Source organism: Emys orbicularis, chromosome 4 (assembly GCF_028017835.1).
Source record: "Emys orbicularis isolate rEmyOrb1 chromosome 4, rEmyOrb1.hap1, whole genome shotgun sequence".
Lineage (NCBI taxonomy): Eukaryota > Metazoa > Chordata > Testudines > Emydidae > Emys > Emys orbicularis.
Genome location: NC_088686.1, coordinates 152,822,431 through 152,847,725, shown reverse-complemented (window position 1 = coordinate 152,847,725; position 25,295 = coordinate 152,822,431). Strand labels below are relative to the sequence as shown.

The 25,295-nt window shown below is 53.7% G+C and overlaps 1 pseudogene; it reads left to right on the top strand.

Annotated features, from left to right (window-relative positions):
- The first annotated feature begins 2,414 nt into the window (after positions 1 to 2,414).
- Positions 2,415 to 17,937, top strand: LOC135876973 (glycine N-acyltransferase-like protein 3; annotated as a pseudogene).
- The last annotated feature ends 7,358 nt before the right edge of the window (positions 17,938 to 25,295 follow it).

Below are 25,295 nucleotides of genomic sequence, written 5' to 3'. Positions count from 1 at the left end.
TATTTGCTGGGGTAGGACAACGGACCGAGAGGAGACAAGAGGGGTGATAAGACCGTGGCTCACAGAGACACAGCAGCTCTGCTCTGGGACTGACAGATGGAGACAGCAGCTCGGCTGGGTGGACCCCTCACACCGGGGGGACTGAATGCTGGCCGAGCCCCTGTCTCTCTGCACTGACGTAAGGATGCTCACCTCCTGCAGCCAGGTGACTCAGCCTTGTTTTGCACAGGCTGCCCGCTGTCGCTGTGTTATACCAATAGAATAAAAACCAGCAGGATCTTATTAAGAGGGATAAGGCAAAGATGCCACATTTATTGTAAATATACTGATAAAGCAAAAGATAAAAGTAAACAACGTTGTTTGACTACTTATTTCTTATACACACACACACACACAAATATATATATATATATATATATATATATATATATATAGAGAGAGAGAGAGAGAGAGAGAGAGAGAGAGAGAGAGAGAGAGAGAGAGAGAGAGGTTCATTCACACAATCATTCACTCAAGTTCTGTATAGGTGTTATAGTTACCAGCCTAGAAGTTGCTCATGCCAAGTTACTGGCCAGGTATCTTGGTCATGAGGATGGAGCCGAGTCTGTGTCAGGTGCACCTGATGCTCCTGGAGGTTGGCAGCAGAACCAGAGACTCAAAGTCATCAGACTTTAGAGTCCATTCTTATAGGAATTAATTCCTATGTTAGTCTATGGGAGCTGTTTCATCCTGCTGTTGCTGACTCAATCAGCAGATGGCACATTCCTGTCCAAAGTGGCACATTCCTGGTGGCTCCACACTGTCCAAAGTTTGTGTTTCTCATCCTTCCAGGCGATGGGGTGGATCCCAGTTTACCCTCAGGGGGTTGTCTGGTGGTCCTACTTGACACATTCTTTGGCCGATGGATACTCCCTTTCTAGGCTAGCACCTCCCTAACCATTTATGTACATCAAGCATTCATCAACATACATTCCCTATCTTAACCATATTTTAATTTACTGTCTCCACCACTTTCGGGGTGTGTGCTTACTCATTTGAGACTCCCGGCCCTTTAATCACAGAGGGTGGGGGTCTGTCCTAGGAGCCGTTGAATGAAGTGAAAGTCACTTAACAGCTTATAGTGTTTGTTTACATTTATCAATTACTTCAAGAACAAAGTCAATTAACTTGTTTGTAAGTTTTACATAGTAATAAAGTATCTTTCACAGGATAGATATAATCAATGGTTTCTACAGACAGCAGCTTACAAGTTTTAACAGAAGACACAAGAGATTTTTGTACTCGGTGAAACTGTTGGATTTTAAAGTGTGGGGGAAAAATTATGAGGGGGTCACTGTCACTTGGGGGACTCACTGTTAGTACCTTCTTTTATATCCCTACAGCTGCAGATCCTCACTGGGAGCATCACGGCCTGAAGGGGCCCAGTACAAGTCTCCTGCAGGAGTCTGGCTTTGGCTGGATTTGCTGCAGGGAGACAGGGGTCGCTGGTGCCGAAGGCCCAGTTTCAGAGTTGACGAGGCCACAGGTCTGCCCCTGTGGGACTGTGTGGGTCTCTGCGGCTCAGCACACACGCTAAAGAGGTTGCTCCCAGGGGACTGATTACAGGCTGGAGCATAGACCAGACCCTGTAGGTCCGTGACAAAGAGTGCCCTTGCCAGAGGGTGGCTACAGACGTGGTGGGTTATGATTATCTCAATCAAGAGACCCTGAATCACAGTGCAGGAGGAGGTGGGGCTCTGACAGAGACTCGAACAGCCTGGATTTAGCAAAGAGATACTGGCACATCGTCTTAGAACAGTGATATGCAGAAAAATATGTGCCTTCCTAACCAATTTGGGACTTTCTGAGCTTAAAGTATTACCATTTGGGCTAATGAATGCTGGAGCCACCTTTCAAACGCTTGCGAATCAAGTGGCTGGGTGACAGGACTTAGCTCGTGCCTACATGGAGGATATTGCAGTCTTCAGCAATTCCTTGCCAGAGCATAAGGATCACATGGGAATGGTGTGGAAGAGGTAGAATGCAGGTCTAAGTGTAAAGGTGTCAAAGTGCAGGATGGGGCATTGAAGATGTAAAACAAATTCTGTCAGGGAAGGCGAAGCCGGACTCTGGCCAGGTGTTTGAATTGTGCACTGACGCATCCAACACAGGCTTGGGAGCGCTGATGATGCCAGCAGGGGAGGGCACCGAGCAGCATCCCATGCCTTTCTGAGCAGAAAACAGACTCCAAGTGAATGGAATGATGCCGTTATAGAACATGAATGCTCAGCAACTGTGGGTTGTCCGAGAGCTAGGACCCTACCCATTCAACCAGAGGCGCTGGGTACTGACTGACTGCCCCCCTTTAGCGTGGCTACACAGAACCAAAGGCACCAACTCTTGGTTGGTACGTGGGAGTACAGCCCTCCAAAGGCATGAGATGGAGACTCAACATGTCATGGGGGCAGACGCGCTATCCAGGCAAGAGGGCCCAAAGCAGATGCATTCGGAATAGCCAGTGGCTAGGCCTAGGGCATCAATATCAGGAGGCGACGGGACACTGATGTGCCCAAACGCGCCCAGGCAGGTACGTTACATGTCCAACAACCATTTTCTCACTATTACACTGATGGGGTCGTGTGTGATTGGTACATTCCTCAGGGTACAATCTGGACCGATGGACAGCTGTGTCCCCTCAGCTCTCCAATTTGGGGAGCCTTTTACATTGCTTCATTGTGAGAGCAGCCACTCCTGGCCTGTTCACACACGGCTTCTCGCATGCAAAATCACTCCCAGCTGAATATATGAGCGCTTCTAGCCAGCCACTCCTGAATTATATTGCAGAGTGACACTAGCAAATTCCCAGTCCTAGACTTGTCTCCAGAAATATGCATTTTGTATTGCCCAGCTCTCTCCTTCTGGACAATACAAGCTCATAGAAAGTCCATCATTTCATTACTAGAAAATGACATGCACAAATCTTGTTATCTCAAGTGGAGGGTCCCAAACACTTCAATCCAAACACACTGGCTTAGATAAAACAACAAAACAAGTTTATTAACTACAGAGAGAGAGAGAGAGAGAGATTTTAAGTGATTACAAGTAATGAGGCATAAAAGTCAGAATCGGTTACAAAGAAATAAAAGATAAAATGCAAACTAATACCTAACTTTACAAGCTAAGTGAACTTAAAGCAAATGGATTTCTCTCGCCGTGTATTCACGACTGTCTGGCTGGATTCTTTCAGCCAGGATGACTCCCCCAGTTCATTGATGCTTCCTTTGTCTTTCAAACGTTATTGATGCCGTGAGTAGAGATGAGGAGAGAGAGAGAGGTGATTTGGGGCATCTGTTCCTCATTTTTACACCTTTAGCTCCTCTTTGAGAATCACCTCTAGCTGGGGTTCAGGCAACAGCGAGTCTGTTTGCCAAGATGTAAATTTCTCGCTCACATCCTTCTTCCTGTTAAAGAATGGCCGCTTAACTAAGTGATATAGTCCAGTTGATTTTGTTGACACCTGACTGACATGTCAATTTCCCTGTTTGCTCTGAGGAACTGATTTGGGCTGCTTCCCCAGATTTGAAATATGCCTTAGCAACATGGTAACTGAGCCTTTGTGGGTCACAACTGAGAATACCAAATTCAGGACCAACTGCTGAAAAATAGAGCTGATATGCCCCAAAGCTGGTGGCTATTCTCTCATGAGATATACCAAACCAGCAACAAAAGTAAATTGCTATTTCACCACACTGGCTAACAAGCAGTCTGAACAGCAGTTTCCTTAAGCATTCCAGTTCTTGTATCGCCACCAAAAACACTAGACTTATAGATGAGTGGTTCTTTAAAGCCAATTTAATCTAATAACAGGTTCTTCTGATCCAAAGGACCATGCCCACGTCAATATACAACTCAGATCTTACTCAAAAATCACAGTGTTGCCAGTCCTTTAGTATCTGAAATCTAAAGGTATATTCAAAGAAAGAAAGAAAGAAAGAAAGAAAGAAAGAAAGAAAGAAAGAAAGAAAAAGGTGAGAGTTAAAATTGGTTCAAGGAATCAAATAAGTACAATAACTGCAAAGTTCTTGGTTCAGGCTTGTAGCAGTGATGGAATAAACTGCTGGCTTGATAAGTCTCTGGTTACTTCCAAATCATTGGAAGGACCTCAGTCCCTTGGTTAGAATGTTCCATTAGTACAAGTCCTTAGTCCAGAGGTTTGAGCTGGAAAGAGGCAAAATGGAGGTGTTTCCAGGGCCTTTTATAGCTTCTGCCATGTGGAACATTGTTTGAAACAAAGCCCTCAGCACAGCTAGTAGAAAATTACAGGTAAAAGATGGGGTATGGAATGATATGGGCAAGTCACATGTCTAGGCAGAATGTTGATTAGGCACAGCAGGAAATCATTACCTATACCCCAGACAGCACATCTGCAGGACAGTCCATTCAGTGTACATGGTCTCCCATGGTCAACTGTCGGTTAAGTGTTTCTTGATGAGCCACTTAATATGGGTCATTACACATATTGAATCTATTTCCCCATGCTAACTATCCTCACACCGTCTTGTCAACTGTCTAAAAAGGACCGTCTTGTTTATCACTACAAAAGGTTTTTTTTCTCCTGCTGATAATAGCTCATCTTAATTAATTAGCCTCTTACAGTTGGTATGGCTACTTCCACTTTTTCATGTTCTCTGTATGTATATATATCTTCTTACTATACGTTCCATTCTATGCATCTGATGAAGCGGGCTGTAGCCCACGAAAGCTTATGCTCAAATAAATTTGTTAGGTTCTAAGATGCCACAAGGACTCCTGTTCTTTTTGTGGATACAGACTAACACGGCTGCTACTCTGAAACCTTAATTTGAATAGTCCCTCCAAGATGTGCAGACTAAATACCTTGTGGGTGTTACCCCAGGAGCAAACAGTTGAAATCCAGGTATAGAGCCAATACTCATAACTTCAAATACAAAAATGATACGTGCATACAGATAGCATAATCATATTCAGCAAATCATAACCTTTTCATAGACATCTTACATGCCACATTTTGTACAAGATTTTTTGCAAATATATAACAGTGGTTGCAACAATGATCTATATGGTTATATTTTAATCAGATAACATCACAAACATCATACAGCAGAATCTTATAACGTTACCTATAATGTGCCCCTCAAGTGCTGGATGAGGTGGCACATCCTGGTTCCCTACTCGGAGGGGCTTTCTGATGCCCCCCTCCAGAGGGGCTGCCCACCGCGGAACCAGCATCAGAAACACAAGAGGCAGAGGTCGCCCCTGAGCCTGGTCAGTTTCTGGCGGCACATCTGTTATTAATCTAGGAATGGGAGGGATTTCCAATTTATTACCCAAAGCAAAATGTATTGCAAGCTGCAGGCAGCCGCATGTAGCCAGTAATGGCAGGTTGCTGGCACCACGTGAAATTCAAAATGGAGATTGGGAGCGCAAACAACACTGAAACAAGCATTTAACATTAAACTTGGACTAGAAACTCGCACATTCTTATCTAAATATTTGCACTCTATACCATTATCTAAATCATTGACGATACTGAACAGAACCGGACCCAGAACAGATCCCTGCGGCACCCCACTTGTTATGCCCTTCCAGCATGACTGTGAATCACTGATAATTACTCTCTGGGAACAGTTTTCCAACCACTTATGCACCCACCTCATAGTAGCCCCATCTAAGTTGTATTTGCCTAGTTTATTGATAAGAATATCATGCGAGACCATATCAAATGCCTTACTAAAGTCTAGGTATACCACATCCACCGCTTCTCCCTTATCCACAAGACTCGTTATCCTATCAAAGAAAGCGATCAGATTGGTTTGACATGATTTGTTCTTTACAAATCCATGCTGGTTATTCCCTATCACCTGACCACCTTCCAAGTGTTTGCAGATGATTTCCTTAATTACTTGCTCCATTATCTTCCCTGGCACAGAAGTTAAACTAACTGGTCTGTAGTTTCCTGGGTTGTTTTTATTTCCCTTTTTATAGATGGGCACTATATTTGCCCTTTTCCAGTCTTCTGGAATCTCTCCTGTCTCCCATGATTTTCTAAAGATAATAGCTAGAAGCTCAGATACCTCTTCTATTAGCTCCTTGAGTATTCTAGGATGCATTTCATCAGGCCCTGCTGACTTGCAGGCATCTAACTTTTCTAAGTGATTTTTAACTTGTTCTTTTTTTATTTTATCTTCTAAACCTACCCCCTTCCCATTAGCATTCACTACATTAGGCATTCCTTCAGACTTCTCCATGAAGACCGAAACAAAGAAGTCATTAAACATCTCTGCCATTTCCAAGTTTCCTGTTACTGTTTCTCCCTCCTCACTGAGCAGTGGGCCTACCCTGTCCTTGGTCTTCCTCTTGCTTCTAATGTATTGATAAAAAGTCTTCTTGTTTTCCTTTATTCCTGTAGCTAGTTTGAGCTCATTTTGTGCCTTTGCCTTTCTAATCTTGCCCCTGCATTCCTGTGTTGTCTATATTAATCCTTTGTAATCTGTCCTACTTTCCATTTTTTATATGACTCCTTTTTATTTTTTAGATCATGCAAAATCTCGTGGTTAAGCCAAGGTGGTCTTTTGCCACATTTTCTATCTTTCCTACCCAGCGGAATAGCTTGCTTTTGGGTCCTTAATAGTGTCCCTTTGAAAAACTGCCAACTCTCCTCAGTTGTTTTTCCCCTCAGTCTTGATTCCCATGGGACCTTACCTATCAGCTCTCTGAGCTGACCAAAATCCGCCTTCCTGAAATCCATTGTCTCTATTTTGCTGTACTCCCTTCTACCCTTCCTTAGAATTGCAAACTCTATGATTTCATGATCACTTTCACCCAAGCTACCTTCTACTTTCAAATTCTCAACGAGTTCCTCCCTATTGTTAAAATCAAGTCTAGAACAGCTTCCCCCCTAGTAACTTTTTCAACCTTCTGAAATAAAAAGTTGTCTGCAATGCAGTCCAAGAACTTATTGGATAGTCTGTGCCCCGCTGTATTATTTCCCCAACATATATCTGGATAGTTGAAGTCCCCCATCACCACCAAATCTTAGGCTTTGGATGATTTTGTTAGTTGTTTAAAAAAAGCCTCATCCACCTCTTCCACCTGGTTAGGTGGCCTGTAGTGTACTCCTAGCATGACATACCCTTGTTTTTTACCCCTTTTAGCCTAACCCAGAGACTCTTAACACTTCCGTCTCCTATGTCCATCTCCACCTCAGTCCAAGTGTGTACATTTTTAATATATAAGGCAACACCTCCTCCCTTTTCCCCCTGTCTATCCTTCCTGAGCAAGCTGTACCCATCCACACCAACATTCCAATCATGTGTATTATCCCACCAAGTTTCGGTGATGCCAACAATGTCATAGTTGTATTTATTTATTAGCACTTCCAGTTCTTCCTGCTTAGACCCTACAATAACTCACCAGTACCCATACTTCTCGCGTTTGTATATAGGCATCTAAAATACTGATTTGATTTTGCCTCCCAGTTTTGCCCTGACCCTCCTTTCTCTCTGCCATTATAGCCCACGCTCCCTCCTATTTCCGACCCATCTCCCAGGTCTCCATGTTCCCCACTTAACAAACTGGCTTTCTGTGGTCTCTTCAACTTTCCCCAAAACACACCGGATTCAGGGCCATGAGACAGTTCTGTTTGTTCCTGGCTGACCTTCACCGTTTCACTCCTTTTCCTGGCCCCTGCGTTTTGTTCAATGACTTTCCTCTAATTGTCTAAGTCCCTCAGTATCCTATCCCTACCCTCCAGCATATCTACCACTCCTCCCAGTTTAGTGTCATCTGCAAACTTGCTGAGAGTGCAGTCCACATCATCCTCCAGATCATTAATGAAGATATTGAACAAAACCGTCCTCAGGACCAACCCCTGGGACACTCTGCTTGATACCGGCTGCCAACTAGACATGGAGCCATTGATCACTCCCCGTTGAGCCTGATGATCTAGCCAGCTTTCTATCCACCTTATTGTCCATTCATCCAGCCTATACTTCTTTAACTTGCTGGCAAGAATACTGTGGGAGACCGTCCACTGCTTTCCCCTCATCCGCAGAGCCAGTTATCTCATTATAGAAGGCAATTAGGTTAGTCAGGCATGACTTGCCCTTGGGGAATCCATGCTGACTGTTCCTTATCACTTTCTTCTCCTCAAAGTGCTTCAAAACTGATTACTTGAGGACCTGCTCCATGATTTTTCCAGGGCACTACATTAGCCTTTTTCCAGTCATCAGGGACCTCCCCCACTTGCCATGAGTTTTCAAAGATAAAGGCCAGTGGCTCTGCAATCACATCTCCCAACTCCTTTAGCAACCTCGGATGCAATGCATCCAGCCCCATGGACTTGTGCTCGTCCATCTTTTCTAAATAGTCCTGAATGACTTCTTTCTCCACAGAGGGCCGGAAACACTTGGAAAACATTTGCAGCTGAGATTCAGGAGAGAGAGTCTGTAGGGAAGGATGCTCCCTGCTGCTTTTTCCTCCCCTGTTGGAGTTTCTTTTGTTTCCCTTCCTGCTTGATGACTCTGTTTGTTGCTTAAATGCAAATTAAACAGAGCACCCATTCCTTTGTTGAGACAGGCCTGTTTGCCAACCTCAGGTTAGAGCACGTGTTAACACCATAAAGGAGAATCTTATCACTTCACGTACAATGTTGCCACACACATATTAGATCAGGGCAATACTGACCGGCAAATTATACATTTACAAATAACACATTGCAAGATTGTACAAAGATTATTACAACAGTGGGTACGGTGTGGGCACAAGGGTACATTCTGTCACACTCCCCTACCTTCCCCCTCTCAGTCCTTTGTTCTCGAGGTGGGGTCTTTGCTCAGCTTCCCTGCTGAGAGGCGGGGAAATCCATAAACCATTGGGGCTTGCATTGTCTCTCTGACCCCTTTCTTGATGTGGGTCAATTTCAACTAGTTCCTTAATGACTCCCTCCTCCACCCAGACAGGGAGGTGACGCCCACCTATGGCTCGGAACCTGTCCTGAGAGCAAACTTGCTCCTATTTTTTCTCCCCCCAGGGTAACACTGCAACACAGAGGGGAAACTGAGGCACATATGGGGGTCATAAAATACTACAACAAATTCCCACTTTGTCACAGGGACCAATCCCCTGGTATTGTTGGTTTTTTCACCCCACCTGGCTGATCTGACCCAAAGTGGCTCTATTCACCATGGTACTGTTTCCAGGACGCTGGGGCTTTCAAATGTGCTGAGAAGGCCCAAGATGAATCCTGGTATGTTATAGGAAATGCATTTCCTGCTGTGGGGCGCTCACACTCAGGGTCATTGGCACCCCATTGTGCTGGGTGCGGCGTGGACACACAGTGACCAAGACCAGGCCGGCATAGCAGGGGGCTGCAGGTCGGGATTGAGGGGCACCGGTGGAGAAGGGGGTCAGGCAGCCCCTGCTCTCCCTCTGCCCCTGGACCTGGTGCATTCTGGGTGCATTTGCATTTCCCCGGAGGCCCCTCCACCTCTGCCCAGAGCAAAATCCCAATCAACTGTGCCAAGCGGGTGCAGGGATGTCACCGCCTCTGGGCTCCAGGACTGGCAGACTCTGTTAATGGTTCATTCGCTGGGGAATAAGAGGCTGGAGCAGCCCCTGAAGGAGAGACAGACAGGGACCTCGCAGCTCCACAGACACCCAGGAACTGCTCCTTCCCCTGGCACGGAGTCACCCCAGGTGAGTGGGAGCCCCAGCCCTGTATGGACAGCCCTGGCATCACATGGCCTTACAGCAGCCTTCTTCTTTTGGGGTATCTGGTGAGCACAGGGGCTGCACACAGACTGGGGTGTTATTGTAGGGTCTCTGGTGCGCACAGGGGCTGAACACAGACTGGTGAGTTATTGTAGGGTCTCTGGTGAGCACAGAGGCTGCACACAGACTGGTGAGTTATCGTAGGGTCTCTGGTGAGCACGGGGGCCATGCACAGACTGGTGTGTTATTGTAGGGTCTCTGGTGAGCACAGGGGCTGCACACAGACTGGTGAGTTATTGTAGGGTCTCTGGTGTGTACGGGGGCCATGCACAGACTGATGAGTTATTGTAGGGTCTCTGGTGAGCACGGGGGCCATGCACAGACTGATGAGTTATTGTAGGGTCTCTGGTGATCACGGGGGCCATGCACAGACTGGTGAGTTATTGTAGGGTCTCTGGTGAGCACAGAGGCTGCACACAGACTGGTGAGTTATCGTAGGGTCTCTGGTGAGCACGGGGGCCATGCACAGACTGGTGTGTTATTGTAGGGTCTCTGGTGAGCACAGGGGCTGCACACAGACTGGTGAGTTATTGTAGGGTCTCTGGTGTGTACGGGGGCCATGCACAGACTGATGAGTTATTGTAGGGTCTCTGGTGAGCACGGGGGCCATGCACAGACTGATGAGTTATTGTAGGGTCTCTGGTGATCACGGGGGCCATGCACAGACTGGTGAGTTATTGTAGGGTCTCTGGGGAGCATGGGGCTGGGCACATACTGGGGTGTTTTTGTAGCATTTCTGGGGAGCACAGGGGCTGGGCACAGAATGGTGGGTTATTGTAGGGTCTAGGGTGAACACGGGGGCCATGCACAGACTGGTGAGTTATTTTAGGGTCTCTGGGGAGCACAGGGGCTGGGCACAGACCGGTGAGTTATTGTAGGGTCTAGGGTGAACACGGGGGCCATGCACAGACTGGTGAGTTATTGTAGGGTCTCTGGGGAGCACAGGGGCTGGGCACAGACTGGTGAGTTATTGTAGGGTCTCTGGTGAACACAGGGGTCATGCACAGAAGACTGGTGAATTATTGTAGGGTCTCTGATGAGCGCGGGGGCGGCACACAGACTGGTGAGTTATTGTAGGGTCTCTGGTGAACACAGGGGTCATGCACAGAAGACTGGTGAGTTATTGTAGGGTCTCTGGTGAACACACTGGGGGCTGCGCACAGACTGGTGAGCTATTGTGGGCTCTACACATAGTGTTTGCTATTTTGGCAGGGCTGGGAGCTGGCAGCTTGTCTCTGGGCTTGGTAGACAGTCACATTAAACTGATGGGTCTCCTGTCCCCGCAGGTGTCCCTCGCACTGTCCTGCTGGAAGCTGTGAAGGCCCATCCCGGCCAGCGATGCTGATCCTGAGCTGTTCCTCCAAGCTGCGGCTGCTGGAGGGGATGCTACAGCGGGGCCTGCCTGACACGCTGCCGGTGACCAGGACTCGCCTGCCCCCGCAGGGCCGAACCCTCCCACCCTTGGGCTGGGCAGAGAGCAGGGCAAAGTCCCTGATAGACACCTGGGTGATGGGGCACATATTGGACTGGGGTGCAATCCCCTGGGTTGGGGTACATGCAGGGCTGGCCCTTCCACCTGGTCAGGGGGTAGCAGTTTGGGGGGGCAGACCCTTTCTCCAGGTCAGGGGGCAGCAGTTCAGGGGCCGGGCAGGCTCTCATAGATTCACAGGGGATGTGCCGTACCCCAGCTTGTCACCAGTCCCCTAGGAGCGACCCCGGTAGTGAGCCAGGGCCCGAGGCTCCACACAGCTCCACAGGGGCAGGCCTGTGACCTCCACCACTGGGCCTTTGACATCAGCCCTCCCATCTCTCTCCGTGGCTCCCTGCAGCGAATGCAGCAGAACCAGATGCCTGCGGGAGGCTTGGACCAGGCCCCTGCGGTGTGTGTTGGCAGAGACCCCGGCAGCCTTTGCAAAACACAGTAGCGGTTCATTAGTCACCTGGCTAGACTCCTCAGGTTAGCACAGGGAATCAAAGGTTAAGCCACAGCCCAGCCTGGCCAAGCCTGGGCAATGAGCCAGCCAAGACGTCATGGGCCCCATGGCTCGCTCTGTCTCTGTCCCTTTGTTCTTAGGCCAAGGTGAAAGATGCTGAGACCCCCCAAAAGCCGGCTCTTAGCCCCGTATCCTGACCCCTCGCGGCCGCTGTTCTTCAGCTGGGGGCCTCTCTGCTGCAGAGCCGTGAGGGGGAATCTCACTCGCTCGGTGTGAACATCCACCCCAGCCATTGGGGTTTCCATGGTCTCTCCAGATCCTCCTTGCGTGTGTGTTGACTTTATTCCCTTGGTTAATGAGGCTGGTCTCCAGCCGGGCTGTTACATGAGTCACAACCCGTCCCTTCCCTTCACATGCTGCGCAGAGCAGTACAGGACGCAGAGGGAAACTGAGACACACATTTGAATCAGATTTCAGAGTAGCAGCCGTGTTAGTCTGTATCCGCAAAAATAACAGGAGTACTTGTGGCACCTTAGAGACTAACAAATTTATTAGTCTCTAATAAATTTGTTAGTCTCTAAGGTGCCACAAGTACTCCTGTTATTTATTTGAATCAGAAAGATACTACAGAAAGCTTCTACTTCATCACACAGGCCCCCTGCCCTGGGTTAGGGGTAGCAGCAGGAGGGCAGGCCCCTTCCCCAGGTTAGAGGTAGTGGTGGAGGAGCCCTCCCCTGGGCCTTCTCCTCACTCACCCCCCTGCCTCCCAAAGTCCAAATCCAGCACCAATGCCTACTGCTCACCCAGCGTAACCGCCAGGACCTGCCCATCCAATCAGAGCACAAGCGGGCTCTGTGCCAGTCAATCTCAGTATGGTCAGGGTTTGCGTAAGCCAATGAACATGTGGGCGGCTCCATGGCAGCCAATCACAGTGTGGGACAGCTGGGTGCTAACCAATCATGGCTCTGACCACCCCCACCCCCCTGGCTCTAAATTTCCTCCTGGTCCTCACCATGGGTGGCTCTGACCACACCCAGCTAAACCATTGACAAAATGGGCCTTTTATATATTTGTATGAATCCTATGTGTGCCTCAGTTTCCCCTGGCTACCCAGTGCGGGAAGCAAACCGTGAGAGGGTACCAGCTGGCTGTGAGAAGCAGCAAAAATGTGAAGAAATACAGCAAAGGGTAAGTGGGCAAAGGCCCCAGGGATGCTGAATTCCGCAGGGAGCTGGATACTAAATTGTCCGTTTAAGGAGGAGGAGGGGCTGTAGACACCAACCTCAATGCCTTTGAGAAGGGTTGTGATTTGATCCTGGTTTACCCTTCGCACCGGCTCTGCTGTCTCACCCCCATACTCGGCCCCCCAAGCCATAGAGACATACAGCCAGATGGACGGCGTTAATACTGGGGACTGGGAACTGTTCAAAAAGGCTCCACTGCTTATGTTTGACCTGACACCTGAGGCTTATATGAAAAGGTTTTGGGGTGTGCAAAAGACCCAGGGTGGGACCTAAATGGAAGCCACCTGCCGACTGGGAGAAGCCCTCCCGACAGCTCGGATCCCAGTGCAGACAGAGGACTCAGGGTGGGGGGGGGCTGGTAGTCATGGTTCTCCTGGACATCGGCTTTGACCTCCTGCTGAGATTTTCTGTATCACCTTAAGACAAAATCCAGTCCCTGATCCTGCCCCAGCCAAGGGTTTGAACCCCAGGAGCCAGAGGCTCAGACTGGAGGTATCAGTGAAAAGGCGAATAGCTCGGCCGGCATGTAGCAGGGTTTTCCCCCCTTGCCTGTAACACTAAGGAAAGGCTGTTGAGCTCAGGACACCTGTCTGGCTGGAAGTTGACCCCCTGTATTTGAGTGGGGCAGGGGAACCGCCCCCCCCCAATCTCCACACGGAACATGTGAGTCACACGGGCTCCGGCAGAACTTCCCTGAGGCTGTGGCCAAGGGAGCCAGCTCACAGCCTGCTCTCCCTAGGGAAACAGAGTCAGAGCGGAACCTGGTGGGAGCTGAGCCCCCAGCTGAGTATGGGCAGACACGGGCAGTGCATGGCCAAGGTTAAGACCCGGAATCGCCAGCAGGGGGGTCCTGGCCTGGGGTGAGGGCAACAGGTTAACCCCAGGAGGGGAAATGGATTCCTGGCATACACACAGCCCTGGGGTTGGGACACAACCAGCGTAGGGGAGCCCCCTGCATCACCAGACCCTGGGACACCAGAACCCCAGAGACATGGCTGGGCTAAGACCAGCCTCGCAGGGGGACACACCTACACTGATCCCCCAAATGCTCAAGGGGTCAGGACACCCCAGGGAGCAGCCAAGATGGCCGACACATGGAGGAGGGGGGGGCCATGACACTCTTCACTCCCTGGCAGATGGGGGGGTGCAGTGGCTGGATCCCATCCCAGTTTCAAACCCAAAGGTTTTGGGGTGGCAAAATGTGCTGAGGCTGCATGAAAACTCCCCCCTGCCCCCTGCTAGTATCAGTGAACAGACTTGCCCTAAGGGTGGATGTGAGACTGCTCTGAGCTGGGTATTGGAAAGGGTGAGTTTGAGTCGAGCCAGCTGTGAGCATGCTGACCGTGCCTGGAAGGACAGGGATGGGGAAGATGCTGTGGCTTCTATGGACAGCATTTGGGGGTTCGAACTTCACCGGGACAGTCACTAGTTTAAGTGACCCAGAGAGACAAGGCAAGCGCTGCTGACTCCTGGATTTCCCCGCCTCTCAGCCGGGAGGCTGAGCAGAGACCCCAGCTCGAGAGCACAGGACTGGGAGGTGGGGGGTACTGGACAAAGATGGAGGCTCTCACCTGGAGCTGGCCAAGGAGGTCAGACGGAGACAGAGACAGCCTGGAAAGGGACTTTCAGTCCAGCTTGGCTGGGTCCTGGCTGACCGCAATGGACACTGCTTTACCCCCAGTTCTCTCTGCTGACCTAAGGCCGCTCCGTGACTCATAAACTGGCCTGGCTTGACAATGCTGCCGGGTGTCACTGCAAACACAGGCTGGGGTGTGGGAGCCCCGAAGAGCGGCCAGGTCTCTCCAGGGGTCTGGCTCAGTGGGAGGCACCGGGCAGAGCTCGTGGGGTGGAGCAGGAGGGCTGGAGCCCAGAGGCTCCATCTCAGAGGCGGTGGCCTGCCCTGCAGGAAGAGTGGGGCTCCCTGGGGGGTGGCACTTTGAGGGCTGATCCAAGGGGCAGAGTAAAAGCTGGGGCCCAGCACCAATCCTGGGAATCTGGGACATCCCCGGACTCTGACCCCTGTGTCTTGGCAGGTCTACGGCACTGTGATGCATGTGAACCGCGGGAACCCGGCTGGCCAGGAGGTGCTGGTGGATTCATGGCCAGAGTTCAAAATGGTCCTGACCCGGCCACGCAGAGAAGTGCGGCCTTTGCTGGGCCCCTCCCATTGGCCGCGCTCCCCTCCCCCGCCTGACCCCATCGCTGCCCCGCTCCCCTCCCCCGACTGACGCCACCACTCCCCCACTCCCCTCCCCCGCCTGATGCCATATCTGCCCCGCTCCCCTCCCCCGCCTGATGCCATCTCTGCCCTGTTCCCCTCCCTGCGCCGTTCACAGGATCCCTTCCCCCTCCTCAAACTCTTACTTGGGGCTCGCTGTGCCCTGCTTCCCCGATGCCGTCCCTGAGGGTAATGGGGGGAGGGCAGAGGCTGCGCTCACCCACAGACAGTGTCCCCCCTGCAGGTGGCGCGAGACCCAAGCGATTATTTCACCAACTTGTACACGACCTTCTACCGGGACGAGGGCGCCTGCCGGGCCCTGCTGGAGAACAGCCGCGCTGTGGACTGGGGCCAGGCCTTCCAGATACAGGGTGAGCCCCTCCAGCCCTGCTCCATCCAGCACCTGCCACATGGGGGGCAGGACCACTCCCCCCTCCCATGGGCCAATAGCCCTGAGGAGCCTGCCTGGGCCCCTACCCCCCCCCCCAGGCCAATAGCCCTGAGGAGCCTGCCTGGGCCCCTCCCCCCCACGGGCCAATAGCCCCGAGGAGCTCACCTGAGCCCCTTCTCCATCCAGACCCAGGATCCTGAATGAGCCAAGCTTGGGAACCCCCAGTTGGGCATGCTGGCTCACAGTGGCCCTTGGCCCCTCCCTGCTGCTATCCCGCACCGGGCTGGGACCCCCACGTCCATGGGCACCTTTCAGGGGCCCCTGCTGACAGCGCACGGCTGTCCCTGCAGGGCTGCAGGACGGGGTATACGAGACCATCAGGGACATCGCCAGGGCCAGAGGGCTTGAGATGGAGACGTATCCGTACCGGCCGCTGCTGCACCCAGACCCACCTGCCATGCCCCAGTACCGGTAGGTGCCCCCCAGATATGGGGTGTGTGTGAGAGAATGGGGCAATGTACACAACAAGCCTGTGCTAGCTGGAGGGGGGAGCGGGGTTGGGGGAAGGGAAGGACCCCGGGGTGCCAGGCCAGAGGCCTCCATTGCGTCCTTGATCTGGTGGCAATGAGTTCCCCAGGCTAACGGTGCTGGCAGAGTGAGGGCATCACCACGGCCACACACACAGCCCCAGGCCTTGGGCACATGCTGCCAAGGATTTCCCATCCTGCTCCGGGGCAGGGCTGAGTCAGCCCTAGAGCTTCGCCGGGGGCAGGGGCAACGCAGCCTGGCCGAGGAACCTCCTTGGTCCCAGGATGGGGAGAGCAGGGGGAGGGGCAGTCTGTAACCCTTCAGTATCCTGGGATGGACAGCCAGGGGTCCTTGACCCCAGAGCCGTCCCCTCTGAGGGGAGGGGGCTCCAAGCACAGAGCCCCCTGGTCCCTCCTTTCCTGTCAGCGGGTAGGTCTCCGGGAAGGGTGTTCGCTGCCCACTGAGCCCTGGTGCTTTCATCTCAGGGAGCTGAGCTTAGCCAAGGCCCATTGGCACTGATGACTTTGCTGGGGCTGGACTGGACCTTGTCAGACAGCCCCTGTGCTGAGGCTGCGGGAGTGTGTCGATCCCCTCCCCGCATGTGCCAGGGCCTGACTTGATCCCGTCCCCCCAGGGCTCCCCCTTCTCCCCCACACCAGGTCTATCCTCTCTCAGCCTCCCCCCATTCTCCCTGTGCCAGGTCACTCCCCCTCCAGCCTCCCTCCCCTCCATGGGGGACACTGGGAGGAGCGATATGGGGGCTATAGCCACCCCAGAATTTTCCATAGCCTCCCCTCCCAGTGCAAAGGCCCAACGTTACGCAGCAGTAAGGATGGCAATGCCATACCTTGCCACCCGTCGGTCTCGGCTGCTGCTGGCGATGGCGCTGCCTTCCGAGCTGGGTGGCACACCCCTCCCCCACAGGATACATTCCATGCCCCCCAGTTTGAGATTCGGCAACCCCCCATCCCCTCCATTTTTCTGTCCAGCCCATCTCAGCCCCACAAGTGGGAAGAGGATGGCGCCGCCGGACACTGCTCCTCTCCTATGCCATGTCATACCCGCTCAATTTCTGCTCCCCGGGCTCATTCCCTTATACCAGTTCGACCCTCCCAGCCCCGGGCTCACTGCACCCCAAGCCCGAAGCTGGGTCAATATCCCCAGATGTTCACACCTCCCATGTTTGGTTGCTCCCCGCTCCCCTCCCCTAGACTTACCCCTTCTCCTGCTGGTTCTAGTCCCCCTGCCCCCCACATGCTGACATCCTCCCCTTGCCAGGTCAACCCCCTCTGTGCTCACCCCACCCCGTCCTGTGTCTCTCTCCCCCCTGCCCTGTCTTGCAGGCCTGACAAGGGGCTCAGGCTGGCCCCCGTGTCCCCCACCCACGCCATGCTGCTCAGAGACACCTGGAACTTTGGGGGGAACAGCTGGAGCCTGCGGTACCTGTGCCTCCTGATCCGCCACTTCCCCAACGCCTGCCTGCTGGCCCCTGAGGGGACCCCCATCTCCTGGTGCCTCACCGACCCGCTGGCTGCCCTGACGCACAGTTACACCCTCCCGGAGCATCGCGGCCAGCACCACGCGAGGCCCGTGGTGGGGACGCTGGCGGCACAGTTGCATGCCCGCGGCTTCCCTGTATACACCGGGGTGCTGCCCCACAACGAGTCTTCGCTGCACATCCTGCAACGCCTCGGCTTCCGCATCCTGCCTGGGGTGTTCTACCAGCTGATGGTGAGGCCTGGGTTCACCCAGTCCCAGTCAGCCAGTGCCCTGGCCTCGGCCCAGGATCCTGCGCCCAGCTCTGGGGAACGGCCACACACACATAGCACATAGCACGGGGGGAGGGGAGAGGAGGAGAAGGGGACATGGCCTAGGGCCCTGCGCACAGCTCTTGGGGACAGCCACGGTCTGCCAGCACGTAGCCCTCGGGGAGGGGATGAGACAGGGACACAGCCCAGCCATGCCCAGGGACCTTCCACCCCCGAGAAGGGGACACATTGACCAGCCACCAGGGAGCTCAGCTGTCAGCCCTTGGGAAGCCAGGGCCTGGTAGAGGAGACTAGCTCATGCTCCATTATCCCCTGGAGCAGGGCAGAGGCTCAGTAGGGGATGCTCTCCCCGGCAGTCAGTGCTGGCCCCAAAGAGAGCAGGGTGAGGGCTCAGCAGGGGGCGCTCCCCACTCACAGTGCTGCCCCCGTGCCCTGTGCTGTGGGCTCAGCACGGGGCGCTCTCCCACTCCCTTCCCCAGGCAGTTTGTTGCTCGGCTGGGGCTGTGGTGGTGGGGGGTCCCCTTTCCAGGAGCTGCGCCTGGTCTTGCCAGAGCTTTGGTGCAAGCTCCTTTGGGCTCCGACCACAGGTCCCAGCTGTGGCCCACCCCTTACCTCCCCTGTGGTGATAGGGGGCAGGTGCTGGCCTTGCACGGTTGCTCCAGGGCCAGCAGCCAGCTGGAAAGCCAGGCCAGGGCTTGTGTTGATGATGGTGCACTACACGCGGGAGGGGAGCGGCCATAGGACCCCATCATAGAGCCCTGATGGGCCCGAACACAGGGAGGAGCATCCGCTCTTCTCCCTGCCCCCCAGAATGGACGTCCTCGGCCCTGGGCAGGTGACTTGGGACTGACCTGCCCCCTGCCAGCCCCAGTGCACAGGCTGCTCCTCCCTATGTAGCTGGGCCCAGCTGCAGCCCCAGTGAGCTGTGGGGTTGGGGGTAGGGGACTCCCCCCCCCCACAGCAGACATGGAAGGTTCTCCTCCCCCTTGCTGGTAGGTCAGTAGCCGTGTGGAGAGGGGGTGGGGCACTCCGGCTCCTTGCAGGCCCCAGGGACACGCATCCCCTTCCTCTCGGGGGGTGGGAAAAAGAGAGAATTTTCTGTATTAGTTTTGATGCATGTGTGCCTCGGTTTCCCACTGTACTATTCATGTCTGCCCTGTGGGTGCCAAAGAGTTAAAAAGCCTCTCCTGGGGCAGAGCAGGGACAGGAGGGGGAGTGTCACATGGCTGGGGAGCAGGAACTGGGCGTTCAGGATCAAAACCAACCCAGATCAACGGAGGCTCCACAAAGAAGAGGAGCTGGCGTTCGGTGGGACTCAGGAGCTCCCAGCTAGGACTGAAAGAGATGGAGACAGGATCCATGTTTGGCTCTTCAGCAGCTTGACTGGGTGGGGCCCTGGCCTTTGTCTTCACCTTCACTTCTCTCTGCTGCCCCAGGGACCTCCCAGGCCGGGTTCCCGGGGACCAATAAACCGTGTGCTGTGTGGAAAAGGCTTTGGGATGTCACTGCAAACACTGGCTGGGGACACTGGTCCCCAAAGAGCAGCCAGGTCTCTCCAGGGGACTGGCTCAGTGGGACGTGCCGGGCAGAGCTCGTGGGGTGAAGCAGGGGGGCTGGAGCCGTGTGCTCGGCTCTGGAGGAAGAGAGACCCCTTGGGGGGCTGGCACGTCACAGGGTTCCTCCAAGGAGTGGTTTAAAAGCTGGGGCCTAGCACTGATCCTGGGGAGCCACGATCGGGAGCAGCGCTGTGGGTCCCAGCCGGGGGCACCCGGCCAGTGTGGGGTGTCTCCTTCACAGCCAGAACCGACAGCAGAGAAGGGGGGGCACATCTGCAGGCAGACCCGGGGTAGAGCCAGCCCTGCCCCCAGCCAGGGCACAGTCCCACCAGGGCACAGCGCCCCCCTGCCGGCCAGAGAACTGGCCCCCCAGAGCAGTGCCCCCACCCCCAGCCGGCCGGCCTGCGTTGCCCCATGACTTTGACTCTCAGACTTGCACACAGTCTCCGTTTCCCAAGATTGAATCATTATTTTAAAAACTGTATAGAAATCACCACTCTCCCATCATTCCGTGCATCTGGCCCAGCCTCTGGCCCAGCTCCGGCCTCAGCGGAACCACTTCTCCTCCCACACGTACAGCTTCCGCAAAAGGCATCTTCCGGAAAAACAGGCTCTTGCCTCGGCTCATGTTCCCCTGCACGGAGAGGAGAGGAGACGGCTTTCAGGGTGCCCTGCCCTGCCCCGGGGCAGCTTCCCTCTGCCTGTCACCCAGGCCCCAGTCTGCCTAGCCCTTCCGCACCATCAGCCTCCTACCCACACACAGGGCCAGCGCTTCCCAGCCCTTTTATAACCCCCACCCTGAGATGAGTGCCAGGCACGACTGCCCCACACACGGAGTCGCTGCGCTATGGGGCTGGGGCGAGGCTGGCATGTTACTCATAAGAACATAAGAATGGCCGTACTGGGTCAGACCAAAGGTCCATCTAGCCCAGTATCCTGTCTACCGACAGTGGCCAATGCCAGGTGCCCCAGAGGGAGTGAACCTAACAGGTAATGATCAAGTGATCTCTCTCCTGCCATCCATCTCCACCCTCTGACAAACAGAGTCTAGGCACACCATTCCTTACCCATCCTGGCCAATAGCCATTAATGGACTTAACCTCCATGAACTTATCCAGTTCTCTTTTAAACCCTTTTCTAGTGCCTGTATATCTTTTTTGAGATGGGGAGACCACATCTGTACACAGTATTCAAGATGTGGACGTACCATCGATTTATATAAGGGCAATAATATATTCTCCGTCTTATTCTCTTTTTAATGATTCCTAACATCCTGTTTGCTTTTTTGACCACCTCCTTGAGCAGCTGGCTCCAGCAGTCTAACCAAGAGGAGTAGTTGGGTGCGTAGGGGGGGAGGCCACCAGCCAGCCTGCAAGAGAGGAGAGGGGGGAGGAAGTAGCAGTGAGCCGGCCACCGTAGCCTGTTCCCAGAACCTCCCTGGCCTCCCCAGCACCACTTCCTGTCTGAGCCCTTCTGGGCTACGTCGCTTTAACGGGGCCTGAGCCAGGCAGCTCAGTCAGGTCCCAGGATCCCCAGCTGCCCCCTGTCCTTTTCCCCATGGCCAGAGCTTCCTGCCCCTGCCCCCAACACTACAGCGGGGCAGTCGGGCACCAGGGGAGCAGCCTTTCTCCTGGGGACAGAGCTGATGCTCCCTAGTAAGATGGCCAAGGGCAATACTCCCGAGGGGGTGGGGGCTGATTAAGGAGGGCAGAACTCCCCCCCCCCACCCCACCAAGTCCCAGCTGTACTGCAGGGCGGGCAGGGACCGGCTGTCACACCCGAACAGGCCCGGGTCTATTCTGGGAGGCTGCAACCTGTGATTTTGCTCCTGCCAAGCGTGACATGGGACGGGAGGCAATGCAGGGCCAGGGAGCCCAAGAGGCTGCCAAGCGTCTGGGGAAGAGGGGAGCCACAGGAGCCTGCGCGAGGGGCAGGGGGCGAGCTGCGAGCACAGCCAGGACTAGCTCCATGTCAGGCTGGAAGGGGGGACAGATGGGGCCGGAGCCCAGGATCGCGACTCTGCCAGCTGCAGCAGGGAGGGGATGATCTGTCCCCCCCATCCCACCCTGCCGCCCAGTCGCTAGCCCCAGAGGTGTTTCACCGGGGGTGACTGCGGGTGGGGGGTGATTTGTTCCCAGCGCCAGCCCCAGCAGGGCTGCAGCTACCCTGGGGGACGGTGCCTCTCCCTGGCTCGGCTCCTTTCCCTTCCCAGACCCGTGTATGCGGCGATATCCCAGTCTGACCGTGGCCACATGGGGGCTTTTGCCACTTTCACTCACCGCTCCAGTTTAGCTTCCCTGTGTAGACGAGCCCTGGGGGACGGGCTCTAGCCCAAAGCAGGTTCAGCACCCCTCAACTCTGGCTAACCGTGCTCTCCCTCAAAAAGCCACCTCCTTTTATCTGAATGTGCCAGCCTTCAGCGTCCCCGGCCGCCCACCCGGTGCCATGTCTGGGCAGGGCAGAGCGCTCTCGCCTGACGGTGCCAGCTGTTCACATTCCACATCAGCAGCCAATGACAGCAGCTCCGCTCCCCCTCTGAAGGGTTTCTACCTAGCCCCTTAGAGGCCGGAACATCGTCATCCCAGAGCAAACCCTATAGGATGTGGGTGGGAGATGCTGTATCTCCCTGCTTCCTGAACAGGAGCCGCTGCGTCCCCTGCTCCGCAGAGGTGGGGCAGACGCCCTTGCGTTGCAGGGGGAGGCTGCAGCTGGCTCGGGACGGCGTGCGGGGCACTTACCCACAGTTGGAGACGAACACAAAGGGGTACGTCAGCATACTGGCAAAGAACTGCAGGCACGAGAGATGGGCCACAGTTAGCAGGGCGGGGCGCTGGCTCCGCAGCCCCGCACGGAGCCCCCCAGCCGCAGGAGCACAAGGAATGGAGAGGGAGGGTGTCTCAGCGAGGCCCTGCCCAGAGAGGGATCTCACTGGCACTCACTGACTTTCTCCTGGGCAAGGAGGTCTTTGTCCTTCCCTTCCCAGGTCACCAGAGAGACCAGGCTCAGGACAGATATGGGCTGGACGGGTAGGGCAGTGGGCACAACATGCCCAAGGGGAGGGGGCCAGCTGGGCAGAGCAGCAGGGGCGGGGCGGGGCCAGGCCAAGGTGCACGAGAGGGTGGAGAGCTCACCCACCATGCAGCACCAGCTAGTGATTTAGACTCACGTAAGCGCACCAACCTCACACCCCATGGTTCCCTCAAACTGGCCACTCCCATCCCAGAGCAGTTCTGTGGGGCTACCCCCCCCCCAGACCTGAGAGGAGAGTAGGGGTTACACACGCACTCCAGTGACAGCCTGTGAGTAGCTCTTCATCTCGCTCATGGTGGAGACCTAGAGAGGGAGGGAAACGCATTGAACAAGGAGACCCCGCACCCTGCCACAGCCCGGCCCCTCCATCCCCAGACACAGGGGGCTGCCTCTGCCCCGATTCCCCGCACCGAGTCTGCACGCTGGGCTCCGCCAGGGCCTGAAACCCAAACTGTCCCCACGCGGGTTGCGGCCGCTGCTAGGACAGGCTCCCCGGCCGGGACAAGCAATCGGAATCCAACCTTCTTGGGCCCGCTATAATGGGAAGTCTGAAACACTAATTAAAACAGATGTGGTACGCCCGTAGGAGAGAAGGTGCAGGGCACTATACTACACAAAGAGGCAGTAAAACAAATAAAATATCAACACCTTCCACCTTAATGCCTGGCCCTAACAAAAAATGTGTTGCCATATGTCCTATGCTTTTCCAGGGATACCTGGGCAGAAGGATCCCAAAAGAAAAAGAAAAAGAAAAAGAAAAAAAAAGGGGTGGAGTATTAGGATATAGATATTCAGGCCTGTAAGCAAAGGCCTAGACTTTAAGAATGTAGGTGTATTCTTATCACTTAGCTAGTTATAGAGGAACAAAACAAGAATCAAAATCACAGTCTGCCTGTGTCTGGGCCTTCTCTCACCATGACAGTCTGAGGCCCTGTTCTTAGGCTAAGGCCTTTGGCTAAACAGCAAAGGCAGCCATAAGCTGGGAAGCAAACGGTCACGTCCTCACCAGTCACACTGAAATAAGGCAGTTTTGGGCTGTTAAAAAGGTGATCCAATTTTTCACCTCCAGAGAAAGGGAAGAGCCCAGAAGATTTAAAAAACACTTAGTTTGAAAGCATCCTGTCTGACAAGAACTCATCAATAGCTGGGGTGTGAAATCCTCATTTCTGTGTTGTTCTATCACTTCCCTATTATTTGTCTGTGTAATCTCTGTTTGGTTTTGTGATTGTTTCTGTCTTCTGTATAATTAATTTTGTTGGGTGTAAACCAATTAAGGTGGTGGGATATAACTGGTGTGACAGACCCAGACCAGTGGGGTACAGGAGTCTGGTAGAGGGCAAATATACTGGTCACTGGATGAGTAGTTTTCTGTTCCCTGAGTGACCAGAGAAGGGGCTGCACTAGAGTAATCAGGAACCTGCTAGAACCAGTTAAGGCAGGCAGGCTAATTAGGACACCTGGAGCCAATTAAGAAGAAGCTTCTAGAATCAATTAAGGCAGGCTAATCAGGGCACCTGGGTTTTAAAAGGAGCTCACTTCAGTTTGTGGTGCGAGTGTGAGGAGCTGGGAGCAAGAGGCGCAAGGAGCTGAGAGTGAGAGGGTGTGCTGCTGGAGGACTGAAGAGCACAAGCGTTATCAGACACCAGGAGGAAGGTCCTGTGGTAAGACTAAGGAAGGTGTTTGGAGGAGGCCATGGGGAAGTAGCCCAGGGAGTTGTAGCTGTCATGCAGCTGTTACAGGAGGCACTTTAGACAGCTGCTGTCCACAGGGCCCTGGGCTGGAACCCGGAGTAGAGGGTGGGCCCGGGTTCCCCCCGAAACCTCCCAATTGACCTGGACTGTGGGTTCTTCCAGAGGGGAAGGTCTCTGGGCTGTTCCCCAACCCACATGGTGAATCTCTGAGGCAAGAAAATCTGCCAATAAGCGCAGGACCCACCAAGATAGAGGAGGAACTTTGTCACATTGGTTAAATAATCATGTTACAATATGTTAAAATTGGTCAGTTAAATTTCATTAAAATAATTGGTTACGGTATGGCTAAGCAGAACTCAAGTTTTTATATTCTGCAGTCAATCAGGAAGTAAGGGGGGGATAGAAACAGAGAATGGGGGGGAATTGGAATAATGTTTTGCTAAGGGAGGGAATGGGAATAGGGAATGGGAACAGGGCCACAGGCAAGGCTCTGTGGCGTCAGAGCTGGGAAGGGGGACACTGAGAAAAAAATTAAAATCATTTCTAGCTAAAAGTTCACCCCAATAAACATTGAATTGTTTGCACCTTCAGACTTCGGGTATTATTGCTCTCTGTTCATGCGAGAAGAACCAGGGAAGTAAGTGAGTAAAAAAAGAAGCCCTCTAACAACCTTGTTTGTACAGTTCAGAGAGGCAGCAGAATCCTGCATGGTGCCCGTCCCTGCCTGGTGACAGCTCCTGCATGGTGCCGGTCCCTGCCTGGTGACAGCTCCTCTATGGCCCAAGGTTGGGAGGGGTGGTACAAGCCCAGCCCCTAATAAGCAAAGCCACATCCTAGTTCCCTGAGCAGCCAAATGCTGCAGCACCCATGGCCCCGGGTCTCCCGCTCCTTGGTCATGTATCGGGGGCTGACAGTGGAAACTGTAATAGTTTAATGAACTGTGTGCATGACTCGGTACTTACCACTTTGGTGCCGCTCCCCAGTGGCTGCAGAAGGGTTCAAATGCTGCTCCTGGGGCAGAGCAGGAGACATGAGCTGTGTGTGTCACGGACCGGTCTGGGGAGGTGTGCATGGGCGTTACCAGACTGGCGGAAACTGACCCACATCAATGGAGGAGCCGAGAGGACAATGGGAACCCCAAGGAC